Here is a 22,333-nt window from a genome sequence, read left to right on the forward strand (position 1 = left end):
CAACATTCGATTACTTATTGTATTATACTCCCTCTTAGTTGGTATGACAAAAGCCCACTACTTCCAAAACAGGAAAATTCCTCCCTTTTCAAATAATAGTAACTGGAAATTTTTAGCATTTTCTTTAAACGTCCACCATGAACTCCATGGGCACTGAGTAAGTAGAGGATGTCATTTCAATTTTATTCTTTAGCTTGTGGTTACCATCCAAAGATGTTACAGATAAACAGCATGCCGAGCTCATGCATTTGTGTGATCAACATGTCCACAAAGACACCAATTTCATGAATTCATTCCATCCCAACACAGTTGAAGTTAATATTTTTCTTACAGGTTTGTTTGTTTTTTAATCAAGGCACAGCAAACAGCAAGCGAAAATGATAATTTTCTTTGGACCCACCATATTTTCTACAAAGTCAGTATTGGCTGTGATTAAGTGAAGATAAAACTACATACTGTGGCAGTTGAAATACTTCTGGAATTTATTAACTTCAGTATACATGCTAAGGCCAAATGAGCTTCTTTAATTTCCATAATGAAATTGTTTTTGTAAAGTTAAAAATACTGTAATGAGGCCAAAACGGTGTGCTTTCAGGGGGCTCCCATGGTGAAACAAATGAGATTTTAGCTTCTCTAATTGGGCATACTGCAAGCTGGCTTGACGCTGTCCTCAACACAGGATGTTTGTTATCCTAACAAAAAAGAGGTCTACAGCTGTCAGCATAATGCTGTATGGCGTTTCAGAAGCCAAGCTATCAGGAGGAAGAATGCTGCTCTCTGGCTGGGACCTCCCAAAGGGAAAAAAAGTGGAAAACAACTTCTCTTCCCTGATTAAGAAGTTATTCGTAAGGTAATTTATTTACAGCTATCAAAGGGAAGCTTTAGAATCATCTGGGGAGAATTCCCAGAATCCTCTGAATTTTATTTGATTAAGCAATGAATACGGATATCCCTACCCCCTGCCACTTTCACCGAATGTAATGTTGAAAATGGGTCGGGCTGGTCCTGAAGAATGCCAGCCAACTTGAGGCAAGACGGCGTACTCATGCCTAGGCTTTGGGGAAGCATTGTTTTTTGTCCTCTTATGAATTAAATCTCATTACCTGTCAACACCGGCCTTTGGCATCTTACTATTCCTGTAGAAAACAAAAGTTAGGCCCATTTTGTTGAGGATGCTACTGCCAAACTCCACTGGTGAGCTGTCACATTGGGTACCATGGAAACAGCCTATAAACCTCTTTGAGCTTTGGAATGGTTTTGATGTAATATCGTCTTCATTTATTTTTAACCATTATTTTCAGCTACGAAGGGAAGTAAAATAGGAGGCTAGTCAAATTAATTTTTAGCCACCAAAGGTAAATCAATAACTGAATTTTTCTAGTTTGTAATGGGTATTTTATTTGGATATAAATATTCAAGAGGATCCAGAAAGATGAATAATTTTATTATAAAGTTTTGCACTACTCAGGTACATTTACTAGGTGTTAGACAAGTGAACAATTGGTATGCTATCAAAATATATGAAAAATTAATAGCACAGTCACCAAATGAATTCAAATATCCTAAATCTAATTATCATTCAAAGCGATAAATATTTAAAAGATAATGTAAGCTGCTATAACAGGCTATAATTATACATTACAGTGCTAAAATGTGCATTTTTAACACCATAGTTCCAAAATGCTCTTTTTGTATTGTTCTAGAGGAGAACATTATAAATAATCATACAGGAATTAGATGAAATAGATTTTGCTACAGAAAACTTCCTCTCCTTGCCCCCAACGAATAGCTTCTACTTTACATTCACTTTATCGTTGCTTCCAATTTGTCCAAAACATAAAACAAGTCCACTGTAATAAGACAAAAGAATGTTCTTACTAGTCTCCCTTTTCATCGGTGTTACTTTTAATTTCTATTATGTTTTCAATACACTTTCAAATACCAGTCATTTCAGGGACACTAACCAATCCTATATTTTGGAGATGAGTTAAATATAAAAAAGATTATTTAGGGGAAATCTGTCATTTTAAATATAGAACCTAAGTAAAAATCAATTGATTAGTTATGTACATATATATTACAAATAAAAAAGAACAAAATAAAATTGCAATTCCAGAATGATGCTAATGCCAGAAAACATATATGAACTAAGTATATATGATCGTATTAAATTATAAAGAGTCCAAATTCTGAAATTCGTGGATAACAGCAAAGCTTAGTGGTTGACAGCATAGGCTCTGGAGTCTAAGATATATGGGTTGGGATCTTAAATCACTCCCATTAATTGTGGGCTTTGGGCACTTTACTTTTTAACTCTCAGTTTCCTGATCTGTAAACTGATGATCAAACCGATGACCTCACAGCTGTTGTACCAAATATGATCTTGCACATTGAGGTAGTGCCTGCATGTTATAAGCTGTTAATTTATGCAATAATAATAAAGGTGATGATGGTAATAATAATACTGACATTGCAGATTCACGTACTACAAAATATTATGATTGAAGATACCTGAAATGATATTCTTGATGACAGGAAACCAGAGTCTAAGGTAATCAGAAGTGGGCACATATATACCTATAGAACATATTTTGTCATTCCACTGTTTATGAAGAGAAGCAGAAAATGCCACCTCAGAATATGCCACTTTGGCTTATTGATTATTTTGAGCAGAAGGGAATTGAGGAAAAGCAGATACAAGATAAGCTTTCTGCCCTCCTCTTACCTGCCTGAAAATGGAACATAAATTACCCTTGTAAGGGTGTTCTCCTACTTCCCCACCATTTCACATACCAGGAAGGGGATAATTACCTTAACACCCAAGAAAATATGGCACTGAACTAGAGTCTACACAAACAAGCCTTACTTACCTACCAATTAGCCCTTATCCACCATTAGATTCTCCATATATTTATCTTACCACAATTTGCTGCCCCTAGAACCTCAAAGTCCATTTTCCATTTTCCTGTCACTTCTCTACATAGTCATTGTTCTTCTTTGTAATGCTCTATAACCCCAAGTTCTAACTCTTCCTTTGAGTTACAACCACTGAATACTCCCACTTGCATGTGTGATACATGTAATGCACTTCTGTTTCTTTTTCTCTTGTTAATCTGTCGCTTGTCAGTCCAATCTGCAGGACCCCAGCCAACAAACCTAAAATGAGTAGAGGAAAAAAGATTTTTTTCCCTCCCCTACACTTAGTACGAATTACAATGTTTTAGGTGAGAGATATGTAAGATGCCTCCATGTTAGAGAATAAGAATGACTGAAGAAAGAGGAATCAGGAGACTTGTTTAAAGGAAGAGATGAGGAAATGAAGACACTGGTGTAGCCACAGATGCCTCAAATAGCTCCAGAAAGATGTCTGATATCAAGAACAGCTAGAAGCAGAACTCTGCTATTGAATGACAACAGTCATTCAACAAAAATCTTCAAAGAGTAGAGAGAAGCTTTATCATTGGAACTGTCCAAACTGGAGACATATGCATGAATGTTTCTTAGAGAAAGATCAGTAGTAAAGAAGATAGCATAATGTGTTGACAGAAGTCTACCAAACAAACTGTGAGTCTTTCTACCAAATCTACCAAAAAAAAATTATGGCTTCCCAAGCCATGAGAGGTTCCATGAATCCCAACTAGAGGAATTACCTCATTTCTCTCCTGTATCAAAAGTCATTGCATGCCCTCTGAATCTTCTGCTTTCCATAACATTTGACCAGATCTACTTCATGATGAATCTATAACATGATAGCAAAAATTGCTATATGTGAAGACAAAAACAAGAAAAACATGGCTAGATTAAATTGTATTGTCTAGCTTAAATATAGACTAATATCCAATGAACAATTCTCATTAATAATGATGATTCACATAGTGTCTAGCGTTGAAAGTCATTTTTTGATATTAGATCAGAATAACCATTTTATAGTCATTGAGATAATTTTCTAAACCATTTATACCAATAGGTAATAATAATAAACTCATTTTATAGTTTCAAATTCCTTATGGTATGTGGACACCTCAATTCACTAACAGACCATTTTCTTTTTAAATAGAAAATGTGTGTGTGCACATATATATGCTCTTTAAAAAGAGCATTTATTCATTTATATTTTCAAAATGAATTTCCAATTGTGCAACATTTTTTGCAACGTCTCCACTCACCTCAGACATGAATACTGTAACATGTATGGGCATAGCTGAGGCAAATTTATCATGACAGCAACCAAATAATAAATCTGTATCTTTATAACCAGTTCTATTTCCGAATAATTTCTCTGTCGTACATTATTTTAGTCTGGCAGATTGCACCATTCTTTTTTCTCCCCCCTCTTTATTTTGGGGTTAAACTGCACTTTCGAATTCGCATTGTTTTGCAGATAGCATGTCACCTTCACTTAAGTTGCTTTGGCTGGCATTTCTCTGCTATCAGCTAAAGCAGTTAATTTACTTGCATTGACCAGCCAACAGTGTAATCTACCACTTGATAATTGTGTTCTTCGTAGGCCACCAAAGTCTTAAAGACCAAAAAAAAAAAAAAAAACCTTAATTTTTACAATTTTATAGTTTGAATTCTTATAATTTAATCTTAAATTCTTTGATTTGCTGAGGAACTCCATCACTGAATAGGGTGGGATTTTTTTTTTTTAAATGAATCACATTTATTTATCCTTGTTGTGTCTAATAAAGGAGGACACTTTTTATGTTGCATTTTAACTGATCCAGCGATACTGAAATTTCAAACAGTGAGAAGTAAAAAGTGTATATCATTAAGGGCTACTGGATAAATTATTTCTTCAAATACAGCCTGGTTATTCCAAATAAAATAACTTTTGTCACTGATACTATTAAAAGAATGAAGAACTTTGGAGGAGGAGCAAATAAATATTATGCAACACCAAAAGGAAGATGCTCTAAAATGTGCACATGCCAGAAATTTAATACGTAAAGCTGGAATGGAAAGATTGTGGAAACCCACTAATTCATATCCAGAGTAAATATTTCCAAAGTTATCCAAAAATGTTAGACAATTTAAACCTGCTAAAGTTGAATTTCACAGCTCCTTAAGTCTTCTGTAAATAATTACTATTTCTACTTTTCTCTAGACAACTATAATATGAGAAAATGCTAATTCATACTTATCAAGATAAGATAGAGCTAGAAACCAGAAACATGCTCTGTTCAGTCTGTTACTTTATTTTAGGCTAAGAGACTGTGGTTTTGACAGTGGGGCCATCTGCTACTAACTTTTCTCCTCATCATCATGCCAGTCCAGTCAAAAGCAATTAAACCTGTTTTGCCATTATAATATGTAGATAATGATGATAAATTATACCTTTAAAATGAGTCTCGAATTATGCATACGCTAGGTATTTTCCTTACAGCTACTGATATAAAAGATATTCCTGTACTTGTGAAATTTTTTGGCTATTTTATTAATGATGTTAGCTCTATAATGAGCTACCTACCAGGATATTTTGCAGGCACAGAGCCTCGTAGTCATTATAAATCTATTTATATCTCAGCAAGATGTTTCTCCAAGTGGAGAGCAGAGCCCTAACATTCTGCATCGCCGTTGAACAAAATATATAGCACATAGCGGCTCTGACTCGCTATGTTTTATTATGTCACATAATCAATAAAATGCATAAATACCAGAAATAAAAAGTAGCAGGAAGAAAATTCTATGGCTCTGGCACAACATGGGGTTGTATAGCAGAGAGAAGATGAGGCTTAATGATTTCCAAGAACAGATACAAAGTTATCATTCTTGAGGCAAGACATACATTACCTCTGATTTCCATCAAAAATGTTTGGACTCTTTCCAACGTAGAAACTATGAATAAGCCAATGTTCCAAAATGGTAACTAATATCAATCTTGTTTAAGGAATGTCAATGGGGACTGCCATATTGAACAACTGTACTATTTGTTTGGCTTTTCAAATTTGCAGCTGCTAGTGTAATTATTTTTTCCAAAGATTTGCTACAATTTTGTTTCTACCTTTTAATTATGTCAAACAACAAACAAACAACAAAGAAATACAGCAAATGCCTTTAATGCCAGGGAAATTTCATTCAAATAAACTCTGTTGTGGTACCTCATCCCAAATCACAGCTATTTAAGATATTTAAGATACAGCCCCTCTATCGTAGGTAACTAATGTGGCTTTTCTAACTGAGAGTCACAGAGTCGAAGCCCTTCTTGTTCTGTTCCTGCCATTATTTCCTCCAGAAAGAAATCAGTTGGCACAGTAAACATGTATTAATTACGGATATCCAACTTTCTAATTCTGTTTTTTCATCAAAACACAGACTAATGATTATGAGGAGAGAGAGAGAATTTTGTCTGAAAGAAAAGAAACTCAGCAACACTGGAAAAACGTTCCGCCCAGCAGTAGTCCATTACGGCTTATCTTTTTCATTACTATGTAACACTCATACATAAGTGAGGGGGAGGAGGAACACGGAAAAATGAGAAACTCACCAATTATCTTTGCTACAACGCTATATAAATGGATGCGGCTTATTGATATTTTAATAGGTCTTCTCCTGAACTATAGTGGGACAGGAATCTCAATTGCAGCTAATCATCTATTTGCAGACAAAGGCATTATTCATTATGACTCAAGCAAGGATCCACCTCGATTTCACACCGTTCTTCAAATCATCATTTTAGGTCATACCCTTAGCATCGCAGTGTGTGTCTCCAGACAAATGTGGGTAGCAAGCATTTACCCAGGGCACATAAATTGCCAACTGCAGAAATTAACAGTGTGGGACTTTTGTCTTTCACTTTTTCTGTCTTATTTGTGGTGTGGAGGCTTTTGGCAATAGTAGTTTTACAGTATGGGAGATGTATGGTCAAATTCTTACATTGGGGAAAATATTTGAAATCTTAGAGAAACAATGAGATTGCTTCCCCTCAGTTCCCCATCTGTTTAATGAAATGTGTGTTGTGAGTTGAATGTATGCAAATACTGGTATAAAAAAAAAGTATTTAATGTGCCAGAAAACAGCTTTTGCAATGCACCATTTAAACAATCTAATATTGGCCTTAGCAGGGAAAGTGAAAAGAGGGGGCCTACAACACGATAGGAAAAGAGAACAGAAGGAAAGAGGAACCAACAGGGAGGAAAACAGAAGCAATTTCCAATAACATGAAGAAAGCAGAATGGCACCCTTGTTTGCACGGCTTGGAGTGAAGACTATGAATAAAGGAGGCCGAGGCTGCACAGCTTTAAGTTAGGCTGTAGGAAGAGCAGTGAGCATGATGGAAGCAGCTTTGGAATCTCCCAGCTCCAGATGCGACTCCAGCTCCACCAGCTGTGTAATCCTTCTTATTTTTCCCAGAGCCTCTATTTCTTCATCTGTCAAGTGGATAAATCCAGCTACCTTATAACGTTGCTATTGAGATTGAAATAAATATCACATACAAGTATCTACTCAGGTCTCTTGCACAAAATGAGGTGCTAATAAAGGGCATTTGTCATGATTACCTCTTATGCCCAGCATTTATTTCCGTTTAAAAATATTTTTGCTGATTAAAAAAGTTATACATCATCATCATAGAAAATATTTGCTTCTGGTTCCCACTCTCATAAAATGTGCTTTCTCTCCATAATTAGTGACTTCCCTGCACAAAAAGATCTCCACTCCTCCTCCCTTTCTGGGCAGCCAGGAGAGCATAATCTCCAAACTGGAGGTTTTCAAACTTAGTTGCACATTAGAATCACCTGGGATTTTTTTTTTTTTTTTAAATAAGAATGCTGGAAACCCCAATTAATGGTCTGAGCATCAAGATTTTGGAAAGCTCCCCAGGCGATTCTAATGGGCAGCTGAGGTTGAGCCCAGGGCTTCCTCTGTGAATAGACATGACAGAGTAGCAAGTAGAGCTTCTATGAGTCAACCAGGTAAGTCTGAGCTCGCTGGTGGGCATTGATCCCTTCACTTTAGTTTCTATTTATAAAAGAATGAAAACGTTTTCTACTCTGGCATTTGGTACACAGTATCTTTTAAAAATCCGTCCAAAACCAGCTAAATAAACATAACGTATTCCATTTTTCCCATTTGGCCTCTTCATTCTCATTAGCAGCCGCCAATGCGTTGCCATATTTTTATTTCCCTTGGCAGAGAAGGGAGATTGCTCCCTGAAGAGTATGTGCCAATCAAGAGGATGGCAAAGATGGTATGTGGATCATCAGCATCCATCGGCATCCTTCCCTTTGCCTACACAAGAGCATAAATTATCCTGCATGTGTTCTCAGTCTCCTGGATCATATATCTATCCCCACGTTAGGTTTTCTTCAACCTGGACATCGGGCTGCTCTGTCTTTTCATAATTAACTGTTGTTTTGAAAAGCTTGGGAATATAGTAAGTTTTTCCTTAGTACTTAATTATAAATATGCAGTACTTCATTAAAACAGTATTTAAAACACACACACACACACACACACACACACACACACACACCCTCAACAAATGTTTTGGTTAAATTATTTTCTAGAAATTAAAATGTAACTTGACTGAAATTAGACCCAAGCCTGATTTACCTGAAAGTTAATCTTACTGCACTCCAGAAAGTCTGTTAATTCTTCTAATACTCCTTTCAGAGGGAAATTAAACCACCCGCCCATTCTTTTTATCAAGTTCATGAAAACACTGCTTTGTGTTGCTGCCTCTGTACAGCCCGTGGTTAACTGATAAACACTAATCCAGCTCTGTTGACATCAGTCAATTATGCTAGTGCCAAACAAAAATAGTCAGCAATGAAAACATGTTGTATAAATTGCTGTTGGATCAAAATAGCCATATTGATTGCAACTCTGTTTTACAAAGAAACGCTGAAAAGGATTTTCCAAGCAGAAAGCAAGAGGGAAAGGGGCAAGGGAATATTTCCCTTTTCTAAAAAAAAATTTTGCATTGGAGCATAGTAATTTAGAACTGATAGTTGAATCCTACCTTCCTCTCAACAAATTTTTTTTTTTAAGGTTTAGAACCTACTTTAAAAGGTTAGGAAGATCTGTTAGTCTGTTACTGTGGCAACAGTAATCCCCAAGACACAGCATAACTAATAAGTTAACTAGATGCACCTAGCTCCAACCATCCAGTATAAGCTGTAAAACTAAACTGCTGAGAATTACTGGCAACTTTGCTGAGGGAGGAATGGTGCAAACTGGTACACTAGGGAAGCTGATAATCCAATTTAGAAGTGCAGGTTCTCATTTCAGTTTCATTGGCATGTTCATTTTGAACTAAAGGGATCCGAGCAGTAATTCTATAAACAACCAGCACTTAGAAATCAGAGGCAACAAGATTCTCTAGAGGTATAATTGCTTTTAAACCAGGCAACCTGAAATTGTATCTGCCTGGTGTAGCAGAGAGAAGGGGAGAAAATATCTCAGAAGGAAAAAGGGGTGACCGGCCAAAGAATACTGCAAACCGGGCATGGCGTGGTTATCTCAATATTCACATCCTGTGATTCCATTCAGTAAAATTCAACAAGGATTTCTGTGGCATTTATAATTTTATTAAGCACCATAAACTTTACATAAACTAAATTTCGTAATTCAAATTTTGTAATATCAGGAGAACTAATTGTAGAAATAAGACCTGGTTCAAATCATAGGTCTGCCATGTTGCCAACCACAGCAGTGAAAACTTTGCTAGGTAACAAACTCTCTCTAATCCTAGTTATATCATCTCTAAAACGGTGATGAGAGTTGTAAGTTATGGAAACCAAATGCAACAGTCCATGTGTTACACTTCTCAGTGTTGGCCTTCGATATATCCTTTAGTAACCTTCAATTTATCCTTTCTGTTCATATTTCAAATATCAAAGAAAGCCTCTATTGCTCACGGCAATATATACAGCCTTCCTCACCAGAAGGAAAGTACTGTTACAGAAGGGGAAAAAATGATGTGTAGAGTTAGCATTCCTGTCTGTTTTGGGATAGAGAGCTGTACGCTATTAGAAACATTCGAAGACCTGACTACCTGAAAAGAGTACTTAAATTAAGAGCTTTAAATGTTGTTTGTATGAACTAAATAATAATAATAATTAAAGCACTCTAATCAGGACTCTGCCCCCTCTACTGTACCTTGTCAAGGTCACCAAAGACCTCCCTGTGGCAGCACAGGCACATTCATCACTTCCTCCTCCATGCTGCTGCTTCCAGAAGCTCTTGGCTTCCAGGGCATCACATTCTCCCAGTTTCCCTTCTCTGTCACTAGTCACAGCAGCTGGTTTCTCACCTTCTCCCTAACCTTATAAATGTAAAGTGCCTCAGGGCTCAGTCCCTGGTCCTCTTCTTCACTCACTCTCACGTCCGTGGCGCTCTTGTCTACTCTTGCAGATTTTAACGCTATGTATATGTTGACACATTTTCCATTAGTGTCTCTAGCCTTGACTTTCCATAACAACGAGCTGGTGCCTACTCCAAGTTTCTATTTTGGCATCAAAATACATCTCAAAATCAACATGGCTAAAAAGAAATGAAATTCTCATAGACCTCCAAAACCTATTCTATCTAAGTCTACTCCATGACAGTTCATGGTAATTCCATCCTACTGTTACAGACATCCTGGACCCCTCCTTCTTTCACACTCCACATCCAATTTTTTTTCAGAAATTCTGTTGGCTCTGCATTCAAAATACATCCAGAATCCAATCACTTCTCACCACATCCACTGCTACCACCTGTGTTAGCTATCAATCCTGCTTACCTAAATAACTGCATTAGCCTCTGAATAGGTCTCTCTGATTTCACCTTTGTTGCAACAGTCTATTTCTATCACAAGTCAGAGGAATCCTTTTAAAATATAGGTCAGATCATCCGCGCTTCTGCTCAAAACCCTGCAATAACTTCCCATTTTATTCAGATAATAAGGTCCTACATTGTCTGATCCCTCTCAACCTCTAACCTCATTCCCTACTACTCGACCTCTAATTCATTTCTCTCCAGCCACTCTAATCTCCTTGCCATTACTAGAATGTTCTAGGCATGCTCTTTAGGACCTCTGCTTTAACTGTTCCCACTGCCTTTCACATACATGAATCAGAAGACAGTGATTTCCTCCCCACATTCAGAGATAGATCCTGACTAATTTAAGCCATTCAGAGCAGGGCATTTAGCTGATAACAGTTCTTGGTCCTAGGCTGGTAAGCTGTTCCAGCAAGACTGATGAAGAACTTTCATCCTACGCTTGAACAAGAAAACACAAAGCTCAGATTGCTGCTGGCAGCCATACTGCAACCATAAGGAGAAACACTCTTATCAGAGAGATAACGTTAAAGACCAGATTAGAGAGACAGAAAGAACTTGGGTCTTCATTGACCTTTTTGAGCCCTGATCATACCATGACCTTAACCCATCCCATTCCTAGATTTGCAATTATGTAACATAAGGAATATCTTCAATGTTTAAGCTAGGTTGAGTCATATTTCTATTGCTTGCAGCCAAAAACATTCCAAAGATACAGAGATTAACAGAATAAAGATGCCACATATGAAAAGTAAGACTTGGGGTTGAACCAACTATGCCTATCAAATTTCACTAATACTTTGACATTGACCACTGGCATTATTTGATATCTATTAAAGGGGAATATTAATTTATATGCCATGTATTATCTCTGCAATTAAATGAATTTTTTTAAATCATAACATACTGCATAGGTGTTAATTACAATTCATCCTGAAGCATCAGGTAAATGTTTTAGAAATGAAAGCTTACAGGGGCAATTCAGGCTGATAAACTACTTTTCTTAGTAAAAGCATCCTTTATTCCTTCCTTACTTTCTTCACATTCCACAGCCATTCCATCTGAAAATTGTAAGGCTCTACTTTTGAGATTTACATAGATCAGGACACCTAAGCATCCAGACACTGCTGCTACCACAAGCCTAGTCTAAGCCACCATATTATATATTAGCACTCAACTCATCTTCTTGTTTCCATCTTTTCCCTCTAAAGTCTATTTTCCTTGTAGAAACCAGAGAGACCCTTTGAAAACATAATTCAGACCGTGTCACTCTTCTCAACACCTCCCTAAGTCTTCCCATCTCTCCTAGAGTAACAGTCCAGGCCCTACTCCCTCTGCCTCCTCGCTCTCCCTCCTCCCTCTGCTTCTGCGCCACTGGCTTCCCTGTTCTTCCTCGAACACCAAGCAAGCCCATGCCTTCTGGCCTTTATACCCACTCTTCCTCTGCCTGGAACATTCTTTCTCAAAATGTCCACTGGGTTCCCTCCCTCACTTCCCTCAAGTCTTTGCTCAAATATCTTATCAGTGGGACCTGCCCTCATCACCCCACACAAAACACCAACCTCCATATCCCCATCTCTCATTACACTCCTTACTTGTATTTACTTTTTAAAAAAAATAGCTGATATGTAACATATTTATTAATGTAGCCATCTATTGTCTACCTCCCCCAGCTAGAGTGGAAGCTCCATGAGAGTAGGAGGGATGTTTAGAACATGGCTTTATCCCTGCTACCTACAGCAGTCACAGGAACATAGTAAACACTCTAGATGTTGAAGAAGAAGAAATGAAGCTAAGTCAATATAACAGAATATAGTATTGGTTGTGCCTTTTTACATGTATTTGATGGTATAACCAGACTTCCAGGCTCTTGGGAGAAAGAGTCCCATCCTCAGTGTACAGAAAAGGGTTAATTCAGCAGGCTCCAGATGTTCAAACCCTGCACCTTTCAAAATAAGAACTTTGATCAGCTTTTGGAAAATGACTTGTATGGCCTTGCAATATCTTGGCTGATAGAGTGCCTTTGCATACCTAGAGCCTTGGGCCATGCCAAAGATAGTTTCCACTAACAATGTGGTTTATGGTGAATGCTTGTTTTGGTTTGCCTTGGGCTCTGGGCCCCATTGTATTAACTTGACCTTTGAGAGTGTCGGGGCTGGAGACTGAATAGGTAATGTCAGTCTTATGAGTGCTCCACACCTATATGAGTCACCCCCAATGAAATCTTGGATACCAAAGTTCTGTTGATCTTCCTTGGTTGGTAATACTTCACACATGTTGTCATACATGATGTCTCCCATCATTGCTAGGAGAACTAAGCACTGTCCATGTGACTCCACTGAAAAGGGACAGCTGGAATCTTGAGCTGGTCTCTCCCAGGCTCTGCCCTACATGCCTATTTCCTTTTAACCTGTATATTTTGCTATAATAAAGTTTAAACAAATATAACAGCTTTTCTGAGTTCTGTGAGTCTTTCTATTGAATCGTGAAATCTGAGAGTAGTTTTGGAAACCACCCACATATCCGGCATTTAGCGGGGCGCCTGGCACATAAAGGTGTTCAATAAAGGTTGATTGAGTAAATGAATGAATTAATAAATTTAGACAATAGACCCATGCCATGTTAACCACCTTTCCACATTCTTTCCTCTGTACTTTCTCACTCTGCCCCTACCAATACATTTCCATTTTTCTCCCACACTAATTTAAAATGCCAGGTATGACCAAAGTCCAGTAAAACAGCAGCCCTTAAAACTGTCACTAAGCATAAGAACGGTTGACAGAAAAGCAAAATTTAGAGATCGAGATCATTTGGGTAAACAGAGCTTTGCCTCTGTGGATCACCTTTCAGGCCAGCATTCTGCATGGGATAATTTGCTTTGCTGCCCGACTCCTGCCCTTTTGAGTGGGCTTGAACTCAGCTCAGGAATGCATCCACCAAGATTTAGCTCCAACTCTTCCTGTCTGTTTCGCATCAAATCAATAATAAGGGAGCCTTCTTTGTTTACACGGGATTTGACAGCCCAGTGACAGACAGAACCTGGAAGCAGCCATGGCCTTAGTGTGGCTGCACTTATATGACTCAAACATAATGACACATGTGTGTGTGAGATTTAACGATCGATGGTAACATTCAAGGTCTTGAGTGGGTTTCCTCTAGCCCACTGCACTGGCATCTATCATTTTAATAGCCACCAAGGAAGACAAAATATGGTTCTCATTAATATCCTGACTTTGACCTTCCACTTGTCTTGAATTGAAACTCACTTACAGCCTGGAATGCAATTGGGCCTATTAAAAGAATGGGGAAGTCTTCTTTCCTGGTGTTATTTCGTTTTTCCCATGGAGTACAAAATAGAAAGGAAGAAGGTCAGGGCTGAGGTTGATAGGGTTACGGCGGGAGAACTGCTTCCCTTTAAGGTACTCAACTTAAGGAGACTATGAGATATTCTGTGAAACTAGAAATTAAGCTAACTTTCTTATGAAACCACTTAACTAAAGGACAAAAAAAAATAAACCATAAAAATAACCTATATCCAGATTTTACCAGAATTAAAAAAAAAAAAAAAAAAAAAAAAAGCCTGTTGATTCTATGAGCTATCTGACAATCTAATAAAAACTGGGCAGAGTCTGTTTCTGTTTCTTGCAACCAAAAAATCCTAAATAATAGACATTATGTACCAGTTTGTTTAAAAACACTAGAATCTGTCCTACGGTGTTTCAACAGGGGTTCCACAGATAGTTATAAAAGTCTCCAGTGTAGTAGTAATAATCATAGTGGAGCAATTACATCCCAGTGCTATTTGCCTTTCTACTGTATGTGGATAGAAAATGGGACAAAGTATTCATTGCTAAGCAAATGAACAGAGCAAACAAAGGTGAATTTGGTCTGCTTAAGCACAAAAGCCAGCAAACTTTTCAACACTCATTAAAAAATTCTGTGCGGTATGAATGGGCTGATTTTAAAAAGCACTGTTGTTTCATGCACATGAATGTAATGAATATAGAATTTCCTTACAAAACCTATAATTCTGGTTTATACTTTAAAAAAATTGGTTAGATTAAGGATAATACGCTCAGTTTAATGGTCCTGAGAATCAATTAATTTTAAAGAGAACACAGAGCACGTCGCTGGTCTTAAATAATATCTTATTCTTTTCTAAAAGGTATTGACATTTAAAAAATATAATTATTAAACATGTACTCTAGGTATAGCAGAGTATAATGTCTCATGAGGCAACAATCTCTACCCTCATGAGTTTCCAAATTAATTGGGAAGCTAAGGCATTGAAAAATTAAGTTAAAAAAGCAAAGTAGCAAATAAGACACCGGTTACTCAAGAAGAGACCCCAAAACTGGTCCCTACCCATGAGTGTTTCATAACATAGCTAGAGAGACAGACAGTTAAAAATTTATCGATATTAAAACAGGGCCCATGCTATATTAGTGGTATAAGAAAAAGCAGCGTAAGAAGACAGAGGGAGCCATTACTTCTGCCTCATATGTCTGCAAAGTCTTCATAGAGGAGGTTACGACAATATGGGACTTGCAGGATTTACTGTGACAGGAATGAGGAGAAAAGCCTGAGGAATTGTAAGAACAAAATTAGGACAAACTCATTTACCCAAGGGAGTGGTCAATGCGCCTGGAGTAGGAGATATACGGGTAGATGAAGAGGCAAGCAAAACCATGCTAGAGACCAGAAGAAATCAAAAGCAGAAAGATCAATTCTTCATTCATCCATGTGCCCATCCACATACTCTGTTAAGGAGTATTAACAAGTAATGGCTGCAGAAGTTTGATTCCTGGAACAGAGGTTGCAAACTCATGAACCATGGACAGATCCAAATTCCAGCTATGTCTCGCACAACATATTTTGTTTGTTTCTGTGTTCATTTTAATATGACCCAAACTTTAAAATGGATTCCCCACAGAAACCTAGATTTTCTCCTCTGAAAATTCAATTCTGGCAAAACTAGACCCACATTTCCAGCTAAAGTCGAGTAGGAGATGCATCCCTGAACAAGGGACATCAATAATCAATTTTCCATCATTCCCCCCATTTATCTGTGTGCCTGATATTGAAGCCAATTTTAGAGGCCACAGTTGTTGTGATTTTACTGCTGTCTAACTTCAGCAGAGAACCCTGTCTTTGTACCAATGTAACTATCAAAAATGAGAAAGTAGGAAATAAATGGAAAGAAGATCATTTCAAGAAAAATAGGAGAGAGCGTATTTCTTTGTGAAAATGATGAATTGTCCCATGTTTTTAATGCAAATACAATGTCTGTGTTAGAAGAATACAGCTTAAGGTGTCCTTCTGCTTACATAATCCTACCATACTCATCTATGTTCACTGTTTTGCATTTGAATTTCCAATCCCAAAGAAAAGGGAAGTCTAAGGTAGAGATTCCCAAAAAATGTTGAGATTAAAGCATGAAGTTAGCCTCGTAAAACCTTCTGTCATGGCGTAGTATAGTAATTCCAGATATTCACCAAATTACCTGGATTTCTGTGATTCAATTAGTGTTTCCCTCCTTTAAGTTGATTGTAGTATCCTAAGGGGTATGGCTATGGAAGAGATAGGGCATGGTACTATAAGCCACATATTCATTTAATAAATATTTATTAATCATTTACCTATAATTAATTACCTCTTAATCACTTACCTCTACTTACATAGCTCCAAAGACTGTTCTCGGCTGGGAGTTAGCAGTGTGAGTATAAATGTCAACCACTAACAGTTGCCTTGGATACCAGAGACAAAGTATAAATGGTAGGGACTACAGCAAATTGGTCATGGATGCCTCCTGTTCAGTGGTTCATCCCCTACTCAACTTCAGCTGGAAATTGGGTCCAGTTTTGACAAATCTGATTCTGGCACTTTGGTTCTTGGCACTCTGCTAGGTTTGGGATGTATAGCAGTGATCAAGACAGATATGCACTAAAGTTTACCTTCTAGCTAAAGAGATAATTAGATAATAAATTATAACAAAATATAAATATTATATGAAGCGAGGGTAGTGTACCAATTAGAGTACGTAGCACCATGTCAATTAGGAATGCTTTCAGCTTCAAGGAAGAGAAAGTCCAAATGATGGTGGCTTAAACAGATGGGGGTTATTTTTCTCATATAACAAGAAATCAGGTAGGGTGGTGTTTATGAGGTAATTCCAAAATGACAGGGCTGGTGTTCCTGTGATTTTCTAGATTTTTCCTTCATGGTCACATGAGATATTTATGATGTATGATGGACAAGAATTGGTTTTGGATACAGGGAGACAGGCAAGCAAGAATCAGAGATGACACAGACCTCCACTCTTGACAACTGCGTGGAAGTGAAAAATTTTCCTGAGATAGCGGTAATGGGCAAAAGACCAAGTTTGTCTAAGAAAGAAAAAGACAAGACAGCAACCTTGTCTGAACTTTACAGCATTATTATAGAATTTTTTAAAAATAACATGGAAAGTTGTATCTTGTTCAATAACTAAAGGGAGCCATAGCCTTCACGAGTATATGAGAAACTGAGCCAATAAAGGGCCCAAGGCTAACTCAACTTGGATCCCTGCTCTTAGGCAACCTTTATTAAATACTATCTCCACTTGCAAACGGGAAAAGAGCATCAGGAGAAGTAAAACCAGCATTCTTCCTTGCTTTACTTTCATGTTATTCTAAAAATGATTTAATTTAAGAATACACCAATATGAAGGGAGAGGAGCTCTGTGGAAGGTATAATATCGAGTGTATTAAAAATGTATGACACACTGTATATTCTCACAGGAGCCCTATCCAGAACCTCTACAGCTGATAAAATGACATACAAATGTGATTAATAATGTTATAAATCCTGTTGATTGGAAAACTCAGGGACATATGACAAATTGACCTGACTCTTTGATTTAAACCAATATCACTGAAATAACCTTTCATATCCTGAGAAAGAATAATGTCTTGCCTGCAGGATAGAAAACAGCATCAGAAAATGCAGTTGTCTTCTGAGGTTTGTTTTCATACATTAAATGCTCTTGAAACATTTTATATCTGAATCTTTATATCTAGATTCTGAGCTCCTACCCCAGAATTGCTACTATTTCATTGACCCCCCCTCCCAAATCATTTGTATGATTTATGATGCAAAATAAAACAATAGGAAAAAAAAAAAAGAAATATGCCAAGATGCTAATAGCGAAAATCTTTAGATGGTATCTGAGTGATTTTTGTTCATTTCTTTTTACTTTATGGAATTTTCCCAAGTTTTCTACAATGACACATGGTGGGGGTGGAGGTGACACAAAAGTTTACATTAAAAAATAAAGAAATTAAAAGAAAAAATCATTTTAAAAACAAAATTGTTATAAGTGCCAGTGCTTTCCACCAGATCTAGGTAAAAAGGTCACGAAGATTGAAATGAATCTGATGAACAACCAACGCATAATAGAATGACATACACAACTAGCATTATCGCTGCGCATTCCCAACTCACGGCCCAGCTGCTGTTCTCTATTTTGGTTTTTCTGCACCTTAACGAGTAATGTTCATATGAAAATCAAACTATCCACTCTCTTTTGGTTAGACTCTCTACCTTTAACAAAAGGCATCTTTTCCTTTTGCTCCCCAGTGTCTTCTGTTACCCAAATCCTGACATTCTTCTGAGGAACCAGCCCTTCCTCCCATCTGAGACATGGGTTTACAGGACAGCTGACTTCACTCCTGGCTCCAGGTAAAAGCACATGATTCATTCCTGGCCAAACAAAAGGTCACATTCCCTGGTTACAGCATTTGGTTCAGGAACGGCACATGATCAATCTTAAAGAGATGCAGTAAGACCAAGGGAGAAGCACATGCTCTTCACTGCTGAATTTGAACCTGGGCGAGTGAGTTGTTGTTGTTTGTTTTTGTTTTTATTTAACTGGCATATAAAGCCTGGGAACAAAACTCATCTGGAGAAAGATTAGGTCCTCATTGTATTGTTTAAGCCCCTGCTTCAAGTCATTCCTAAAGGCTTCACTGCTTCTGGGCTTTCTAATATAGAAGCCAGTGACTAACTTCCCTTTGTGCTTAAGCCAGTTGGACTTGAGTGTTTATCCTTTGCAGCTGAAAGAGTCCTACCTGACATAAATCTTTTATCTATTTAATGCCCTACTCAGGTTATTGTGACCAGGGGGGTTAACTGTTGTACCTTGTATATGATAAGACCAACAGAGTTGCACAGGTAGACTCCTGGAACTGTACTCCATACACGAACTTTAGGTATATATGCAGCACTTTGTCTATTAGAGCCTGAGTACCAAAGTTTGTACACTAAAGACATAAGCACAACTATCAATGTTTATATTACAAATAAACTAACTCTAAAGTTAAATAACATATACAAACATTAATACATACTAATGTATTAAAATAAGTTATGCTTTAGATAGTTCTAAGCAGTATTCTAACAACAGTTCTTATGTTTTGACAAATATACCAAATAATCAACTCAAGCAAAGTTCTCAATCATATTGAGTTTCCTTGTCATTCAAAGTTCACAACAATTTGAAGGTAAAAGATTTTGTGTCTGAAGGTACAAAAACTCCATCTAGTTTAAGCTCACTCGCACTCTATTTAAGAGCATTCTGATATAAGCAAGGACCAAAGAACTTCTATCTTGGTTTGCAGGAAATAACTATAAACCCATCCACTAATTCTGAAGGTACCTTGTTTGAGAAGGAGAGGGCTCAGGGAAAAGGAGAGTGTATGCTATCCTTTGTTTTTCTTCCTCCTCCTACAGGATGGGGGATTCAGTGGCACATGACCATACAACCGTGAAGGTGAATGGAAGCCAGAAAAGAAAAGACAATTGCTTTCTCCATCACTGTTAGATATGATCACTTCTGGCAGTGGTCCTTATGGTCTGCTATACGGTACCAATGTGCTTTACTGCCATCTGCTATATAATTGTCATAATATAATAATTTTGTTTGAACGGGATATTTTTTGTATCTTCTAGGCAAAGGCAAAGATAAACATACCAATGCACTTTGTTATATGAACATACCCGTTAGATGTGATACTCTCCTTCAGTACACATCTAACACAACTGTACATGGCAGCCCTGTGAGCAAAGATTGTGATAAATAATACCATACACACTGGCCCACCTTGAAACATTTCAAGTCCTTTTGACCCTTATCTCATATTTCTGCCATTTCTGCTATCAATATTGGACATGTTAGATCTGCTCACCCTCCTGTGTCCAGATAACAGGGTCATAATGATGCCAGTTACACTGGAGAAAGGAAACAATCATTTTTTTTACATTTGTCATATGCTGGGAAACATATTTTCTCATTTTCAAAATTATCTTTTTCTGTACTTTTGTTTTTATTGCAAAGTAATTTTTTTTAAATCCAAGCAAAACAGTAAGGGATAAGGCAAAAAATAAAGGTCTTCCTCCTAACGATCATTCTTACTCCTCATAAACAACAATAATTTCTCGAGTGTTCTTCCACTCAAGTTCTAGGAAGTTTCTATACATATACACATCATCAACAAATAAAAACGTGTGTGCATGAGAAATATAACTATTCAGATAAAGGGGCTCTTAGTAAGTGCCCATATCCCCCAGCTGTTACCTGTTTGAATAGGCACATCCAGGAATTCACCTCAAAGGAAAGTCTTCATTCTGCAAAGAAAAAGTAGTTGCTCGTAGTTATACAAATACAAGATGAGCGGACACTCAGTCTCCTGGGACAAGACTATAAGGGGACAATTCAGGCGTGTGTGTTTTAGCAAAAGCCATTTCTATCTTTGGTTTGCAGAGTGTGGAGAGGAGATTGACCAATCGGAAAAAGAACCTATCTCCACTGTCTTCTGGGAAAGAAGAAATCTAGAGTTCAAACTCTGCCCGAAGTTAGGGAAACTAGCTAGATGGCTGGTTGATGGTTCCATTAGGAATGTCTACTGAGGCCTCCCTAGGAGGGCTAAAGGATATCAGCTCATCATCAGGGCCCAAGAGTTTTCACTGCAGGGTTCCTTCAAGGAACGTGGCTAAGACTAGACTTGCGAAATGGAGAATAATGACTGAACTTGTGAGTATAAACTAAAAACAGCTATCCTAACACAGCACAAACATGGGCCATCACAGCTTCTCAAGATTCTAGAGGAGTGAGGCATTCCAGCAGCCATGGCCAAGTGTCACCTGATGGCTGGTGCCACAACTAGTCAGTACAACTTAGCCTAGAAATGAAAAGGCCAGCAGAGGATTGAACAGACTCTGCTAAGCTAGCTCCCCCTGGTGTTAGGAGCTGGATGACACTCCCCTTTTGAACTGCATAAACCCTGGAGTTTTTAAAAAATTTATTAGGGCAATGTGGATACTTGTGCAATTAGTGGAAAAAATAGGAGAGATGTAGTCAGCTGTGTACCAAGTTAGTGAAGCATATCAAGCTGGTTACAATACCATATATTTTCATGTCTATACATACTTATTATATGTGTGTAAACACATATACACACATCTATTCATGTGTCTGCATGATGCCTACCATATACTATTTTTCAACTAGTTATTTAATGTAATAATAATTCTTGGGCATTTTTCCATATTTGTATATCTATCTCATTTCTTTTCATGGCTACATATAATTTTATAGTACAGATTTATTATAATTTATTTAATTAGTTTCCTAATGATGGTCATCTAAGTTGTTTCCACTTATTCATTATTGCAAACAATGATGCAATAAGTATCTTTATATATATATTTATTTATATTTATATTATATATATTTTTTTATTTATCCATGAAATAAACTTCTAGAAGTAAAATTGCTGAAAAACAGGTATGTGCATTTAAAAGGATAAGAGATTTGCCTAATTTTCCTTCAAAATAATTGCACCAATTTATACTCTTACTAACAGAGTAGAAATTATTTTCCTATATTTTCCCAAAAGTTGAGAGAATTAAACGTGTTTTTTTTCAACTCTAATAGTGAAAAATATCATTTCATTTGATGTTGCTCAACAATCCTAGGAGACAGAAATCTTTCAGATGAGAAAACCGAAGCTAAGAAAGGTTGTATAACTTATTATATGGCTAATAATTAAATGAACAAATATTCAAACCCTAATATATTTGATTTCAAAGCCCATTCTTTCATTCATGTAACAGAGCTTACTATGTTTCAGGCACCGTTCTAAATAAATTACATATATTTGTTCATTTTGTCTTTCTATCAAGATTTTAAGGTAGATGCAATTAATTCCCATTTTACAGATGAAGTAACTGTAGCAAAGAAAATTTAATCTATTTGCCCAAGGCCATATAGCTAGTAAATGGCAAAAATGGGGTTAGAATCTCAGCTGTTTAGCTTCCATTTGTTTATCTTAATAGTAACTTCTTTAAAATAGTTTTGCAAAGAGAAAAAGTCACCTCTGCAAAGGCACTGGCTCTACATATCAATGTTTATAAAAAACATTAAGAGGAAATAAAAATGGGCTAAAGAACACCAATTCGATGGGCTTCAAATGGCTACTTATTTTGATATCCAACCAACATAATCCCTTCCTCTCTCTTTTTCAGATTTAAA

At 37.1% G+C, this 22,333-nt stretch overlaps 1 long non-coding RNA gene across 2 annotated transcripts in view; it reads right to left on the reverse strand.

Moving 5' to 3' along the window:
* Window positions 1-22,333, reverse strand: part of LOC112481871 — a 320,221-nt gene that overhangs the window by 161,864 nt on the left and 136,024 nt on the right. For both annotated transcript variants that reach the window (XR_003047066.1, XR_003047064.1), the window contains one exon: window positions 20,378-20,427. This is a non-coding gene — a long non-coding RNA (uncharacterized LOC112481871). The remainder of the gene's footprint in view (window positions 1-20,377; window positions 20,428-22,333) is intronic.

Source organism: Pteropus alecto, unplaced genomic scaffold (genome assembly GCF_000325575.1).
Source record: "Pteropus alecto unplaced genomic scaffold, ASM32557v1 scaffold94, whole genome shotgun sequence".
NCBI lineage: Eukaryota > Metazoa > Chordata > Mammalia > Chiroptera > Pteropodidae > Pteropus > Pteropus alecto.